The sequence below is a fragment of the Bombus affinis genome, unplaced genomic scaffold, assembly GCF_024516045.1.
Source record: "Bombus affinis isolate iyBomAffi1 unplaced genomic scaffold, iyBomAffi1.2 ctg00000570.1, whole genome shotgun sequence".
In the NCBI taxonomy this organism is placed as follows: Eukaryota; Metazoa; Arthropoda; class Insecta; order Hymenoptera; family Apidae; genus Bombus; species Bombus affinis.
The window spans coordinates 16,247-22,724 of record NW_026109194.1 but is presented as its reverse complement, the minus strand read 5'-3'; the positions used below and the strand labels follow the sequence as shown (position 1 = coordinate 22,724).

The 6,478-nt window shown below is 33.3% G+C and overlaps 1 long non-coding RNA gene across 2 annotated transcripts; it reads left to right on the top strand.

Moving 5' to 3' along the window:
• Window positions 1–4,345: 4,345 nt before the first annotated feature.
• Window positions 4,346–5,835, top strand: LOC126928106 (uncharacterized). 2 transcript variants are annotated; one of them, XR_007716304.1, is made up of 3 exons: window positions 4,346–4,996; window positions 5,297–5,339; window positions 5,698–5,835. It is a non-coding gene; the product is annotated as an uncharacterized LOC126928106 (long non-coding RNA). The 2 variants fall into 2 exon arrangements; XR_007716305.1 differs by lacking the exon at window positions 5,698–5,835 and adding an exon at window positions 5,370–5,507.
• Window positions 5,836–6,478: the final 643 nt, after the last annotated feature.

The window sequence follows — 6,478 nt, the reverse complement described above, 5'->3', positions numbered from 1 at the left end:
TTTTCGTAAAACAATTCATTTGCCGATTCGGTTCACCGAGGGCTATCCTTACTGATCAGGGAGCAAATTTTACATCCTCGCTGATGAAAAAGGTAGGAAAAAGATTTCGCATAAAAAGGTATACCACGTCAGCATACCATCCACAAAGCAACGGCTCCATCGAAAGATCTCACCACGTATTAACTGAATACCTCAACCTGTACATCGAAAATTCCAGAAACTGGGACGAATGGGTGGAATTAGCCATGTTCTCCTACAATACCTCCGTACACGAAGGAACAAAATTCTCCCCACACGAACTAGTCTTTGGGCACTTAGCCAGAGAACCTACTGGCGAGATGATAACCGAGGAGAATATGGAACCAACATATGCAGAGTATCTCAGAGACCTGTTCGATAAAATCATCACCGTTCAACAAATGGCAAGAGAAAATCTGATAAAATCCAAATTAAAGTCAAAAGAATACTATGACAGACGAATCAACCCGCAAAATTTCAAAATAGGAGATCTAGTATATCTATTAAAGGAACCCAGAAGAGGAAAATTTTCCGACCAATATTCGGGACCGCATAAAGTGTTGGAAATTTTAGAAAACCAAAACGTCATGATTGAAGTGAAAAGGATTCCGCGAACAGTGCACTTAAATAAGTTAAAATTAGCGCATAACCGAAATAAACAATAAACGAAACGTTTTCAGAAGGTAACACAGTACAGTAGTATGTAGTGTAGTGCTGCTCGTCGAATAATGCGGATAATGGAAACCTAAAAAGAAAAGGAAATTACTATGTACTTTCTAAACATTACTCAAATATAAAATGTATTAATTCAATAAAGTGATTAAAACGGTGAAAGTGAAAAGTACCTTGTGAACAATTAACTATTGTAAAAGGAAGTGTATATGCAAAGACATGCCATAAGCCCATATTCGTAAAACATAACGTATGACAGCCATCTGAAACAAATGGAAGAATTAACCTCAATTACCTTAATACAAAATATAATAGTACTAAACGATTATAACAATATCGTGGTTAAACCAAAGTAAGTGCGACACTGCTTGTCGAATAGTGCAGATAGTGGAAACCTAAAAACAAAAGAAAGATTACTATTTGCGTTCTATAAAACGTGTTAATTCAATAACATAATTAAAGGCAGTGAAAGTAAAAAGTACCTAGTCCACAACTAATCATTGTAGAAGGAAGTGTACATGCAGGAATTCCGCAGAGATAAATTATGGATCCACTCCGTAGAACATAGAATACGACTGCCAGCTGAAACGAATGCAAGAACTGGCCTCAATTGCCTTGACATATATGAAAAGAAACAATACTATTAAAACTTACAACAAGATTGCCAATTACGTCGGGTAGGTGTCTTGCGTGAGCGACGTAGCGTGTAGACTTGGAGAATAAAGACGAAGTAACTATGAACAGTAATAATATAGTGTACAAGTTCTAATCTATAATACATGAATTAGTCTCGACTTACATTACACGATTATTATTATACCTCACATATAGAAACAGATTTGTAATGCACAATAGCGGTCGCTCACACAATGCACTACGTGCATATTGAATTAATTAACTAAATGATATGTTTATACTCACAAATATAGGATGAATAAAGGTATCTGTAGTAAGTATTTTGAATATAATGAAAACCGGATGATGCCTTACACACGGTAACGCAGCATCGAAGGAATAGGATTTGAGAAACTACAAACGGTAATAATTCAATAAACAAGTTTTAACCAATAATACATAGATTAGCTCAAAAAATTATACTATACAAATATGAAATAATAATAAATCACTAATAATAAATCACATAATTACTAAATAACAACAGATTAATAGGGAAGATATAGAAATAGCTAATAAAATAGAAATAGGCTAGAAATTAATCAAGATAGATTAGCCGAGCATTAATAATCAAACATGATTAAAATTAGGAATTATCATATTGTGTTAAGCTATTACAGCATTACTATATTAAATTACGTATAAAGAAATAAGGTTATACTACACAGTGGTGACTGGTGACACTATGCACGCATTAGATTAAACCAATTAAACAAAAGCTACATAAAAATAAACTACCTTATAATTAAACAGTGAAACGATTCTATTAGTAATTAATATTTTCGACAACGATATAATCCACACGCTATTACATTAAAATAACACACAGTATATATACACATATTACAACAAATACAAAACAATGTTAAATTAAACATACACATTACGACGAACACAAAACTAGACGTTGACACTTCACTAGAACGGAGTTGAAACTAAGTAACAAAACAATTATTACAATATCAAACAAATTTACAAAAAACCACACTCTTATTTAAGACGTACACAAACATCCATTTTGGAAATCCGTCGCGAGCGTGAAGCAGTTCTCACGCATGCGCAATGAACTACATGCAATAATTATACACACTAAAATAAATACAGAATAATATTATTCCCACTTCAATTATACGTCAACTGCTAAAATAAAGTCACAAATAATTAACAAATAAATAACAAAACCGCATGAATAAAATTCACCATATACTAGAGACATTCATGAACGGCCATCTTAGATTGTCACGAATAGGGAATAGTCCTTACGCACGCGCAATGAAACACATATACATAAATAATATTAATTTTATTTGAATTAACGTCACCTACTAAAATAAAGTTAAAAATAATTAACAGATAGATAATTAATTCGATATTGGCAAAAGTCACCACATATTAGGGACATCCACCACCAATCAACGCATGTATGTAGTAACTTTAATACCTTACAAATAAATTATATTTCTAATAAAAAAATAATAAAAAGACGGGTACGATAATCTAGACTTAGGCTATCGCGACCCATACGAAGACCCTCCAACACGTTTTTATGCACACAAATTCAAAGAGCGCGTTGTAGATTGTGTGAAATACAAATAACAAAACTCCAACCCGCGATATTTTGTCTGCAATGCATAAATGTCAATCTTAACACGACACAATAACCCCAAAGAAATCTTTTGATGTAAGGAATTGTAGTTCGCGCTGTTGCCCGTTAGGATGGACCAACAACCAATCGCAACTACATCTGCTACGATCAGTCAAATTTCCTTCGGAAATTTGAACGCCAAGGGCGGGGGTGTCACGTCCCGCGTTCCGCACGTGACGCCACGAACCAATAACTTATGAATAATTAAACACGACCAATAATAATAAATTAACTAATAACTAACCAATCAAAATAAAAAGAATTATACGACAGACAATCAAAATGAAATAAATGAATCAATAAGAAGAAACACTACAACCAATCAGCAATGACATATAAAATACAAATAAAATGAAATAATTAAATGAACCAATAAATAAAACAAGCCGCGATTCAAATGTATGAGATTTCTCTGCGAAAACACATGTATATACACACACGTGTATGCATATCTGTGTGTGTTACCTACTTCGTGAATCTGAATAATTGGTAATCTAATAAAATATAAAAGAAATAAAATATACTACACTACATCAGCATTCTAATAAAAGTGAAAATTGTATACAAGATTACTCTGCGACACACACATATATAGATATACACATGCGTACGCGTATCTTTGGGAAAAATTCATAATATATATATATATATATGTATTTATACGTTATTAAACCATTAAAACGCAAAGAAATAAATATATAGAATTACATTTCTACGAACCTAGAGAATTATATACGAAATCCACATTATGGAATATTCAACCAATTAACGATCCGAGAAACAATGAGAATAACAATACGCGCACATATACATATGCATATATATATTTTACATAATGGAAAATTACATTGTGAAATGTATATATATATACACATATTATTATATCGAACAACTACTCATCTAATATACAAAACCACCTTGTAAAAATTACATTACTGAACATTCAACTAAACCAACTGAAGATTTAGTATAATAATATATAATAATATAATAATATATATATATACATAGATATGTGAAATAGCGTTGTATATAACCGGAAACAATACAAATGTCACACGACTTCTTCAACAACTTCGACTCTTCGTTCCTGCCGACAACACCTCACACGATGACTGCGTCTTCTAGGGCCACTTACGGATTCTTTACAATTCTTCTTCTTCTTGCACTGAAATATCATATGCAGTGAATAAAACACGAAAGAAGCAGGATGAACTAAATAAAAGAAATCATAACAAGATACACACCGCGACAATCCGCATGGGAACCTCTGACAAAGTATCTATCATTAAATGCATAATAATCAAGATGCACAAACCTCATCTGGAAGTCGACACCACTCACAGCGTGCCAATGCAAGGGAGGAAAACGAATGAAATTGTATTTCGTGAAGACGTTTCACCACTTTCCATAGATCAGAAACTGGAGTTACACAACTAATAACCTAATAACAAGGAAGTAATATAAAATATACACGATTTAATATATAGCAAATATGGACATATAAATCTACAAGGAGCAAAATATATCCCATATTGTCAAATAAAACCAAATTGTGAAAAGATCATCAGGACACGACGCCAACGAAGGTGCCACTGTGCCTATTTGGATGGAAAACCGCCACTTCAGCATCATCCTTCGCACATATTCACACACGCACGTCGATCACGTCATCTCGTACCATTCACATATCTTCTTCCACTTGCGCTAAAACAAATTCACAAGTTTAAGGAAACAAACAACATGCGAAACGAGATAGAATACTAAAAACACATACTCACACAGTTCGCACAGGCGCGGACGCTTTTGTGTCCATCACTCAACATAACCTGTAATCATCAAAATCCACGTTCTTTCATGGAAACTCTAAAAACCTGCAGCATTGCGATTCCCACCGGAACGTACTGTCACGTGACTGTCATCCCATTGGGGATGTCATTATAAAAAGCGTAGCGACACAATTCAAATCAGAGTAATTGTTAGCGGGTCAGTTGAATAAAGGAATAGAAGAGAGTAATTGTTAGCGTTCGGGAGAATTTAGCGAAAAATAAAGAAGAGTCAGATTAATTGTTAGCGTTAGCGTTAGCGATTAATTGTTAGTGGTTCAGTTAGAACAATCAGAGTAATTGTGAAAAGAGAGTAACTGCCATTAGTTGGTTCAGTTAGAATATAGTCAGAGAAATTGTTAGCGTTCGGGAGAATTTAACGAAATTAAAGAAGAGTAATTCAGTTAGAATAAAGAAATAGGATAGAGCAATTGTGATTAGTTGGTTCAGGAGAATTTAGCGAAAATAAGGAGAGTAATCGTTACCAGTTAGAATAAAAGGGAGTAATCGTTACCAGTTAGAATAAAAGAGAGTAATTGTTAGCGGGTCAGTTGAATAAAGGAATAGAAGAGAGTAATTGTTAGCGTTCGGGAGAATTTAGCGAAAAATAAAGAAGAGTCAGATTAATTGTTAGCGTTAGCGTTAGCGATTAATTGTTAGTGGTTCAGTTAGAACAATCAGAGTGATTGTGAAAAGAGAGTAACTGCCATTAGTTGGTTCAGTTAGAATATAGTCAGAGAAATTGTTAGCGTTCGGGAGAATTTAACGAAATTAAAGAAGAGTAATTCAGTTAGAATAAAGAAATAGGATAGAGCAATTGTGATTAGTTGGTTCAGGAGAATTTAGCGAAAATAAGGAGAGTAATTGTTAGCGGGTCAGTTGAATAAAGGAATAGAAGAGAGTAATTGTTAGCGTTCGGGAGAATTTAGCGAAAAATAAAGAAGAGTCAGATTAATTGTTAGCGTTAGCGTTAGCGATTAATTGTTAGTGGTTCAGTTAGAACAATCAGAGTAATTGTGAAAAGAGAGTAACTGCCATTAGTTGGTTCAGTTAGAATATAGTCAGAGAAATTGTTAGCGTTCGGGAGAATTTAACGAAATTAAAGAAGAGTAATTCAGTTAGAATAAAGAAATAGGATAGAGCAATTGTGATTAGTTGGTTCAGGAGAATTTAGCGAAAATAAGGAGAGTAATTGTTAGTCGTTCAATTGAATTTGAGTGAGTCTGATATCAGTTCGTTCAGTTGATTTAATTAGAATTTAAGTTAGGATTAGAGAATAATTGTTCGTTCCAGTTCGAGTTTAAGAATTACGAGATATAAATGTTATTAGTCAGTTCGAATTATAAAATAATTGTTATTAGTCAGTTAGAATTAAAACAATAGTTGGCTCAAGTTTTGTGTTAGAATTTCGAATTGTTAAACACGTCCGGACACACTGTTGTTTACACTGTTCAAATTAAATAAAGATTAAAACGAAAAATTATAGAAGTGTCGATCTTTGTAAAACCGGAATCACCCCAGCGGCCTGCCCGTTCATCAGCGGAGACCAACGTCAGGTGAGTCAACTTTAATTATTATTAATAATTAATAATTAAAATAATAAATAATATCAATGATTAGTATAATTCGTCATTAATTCCGC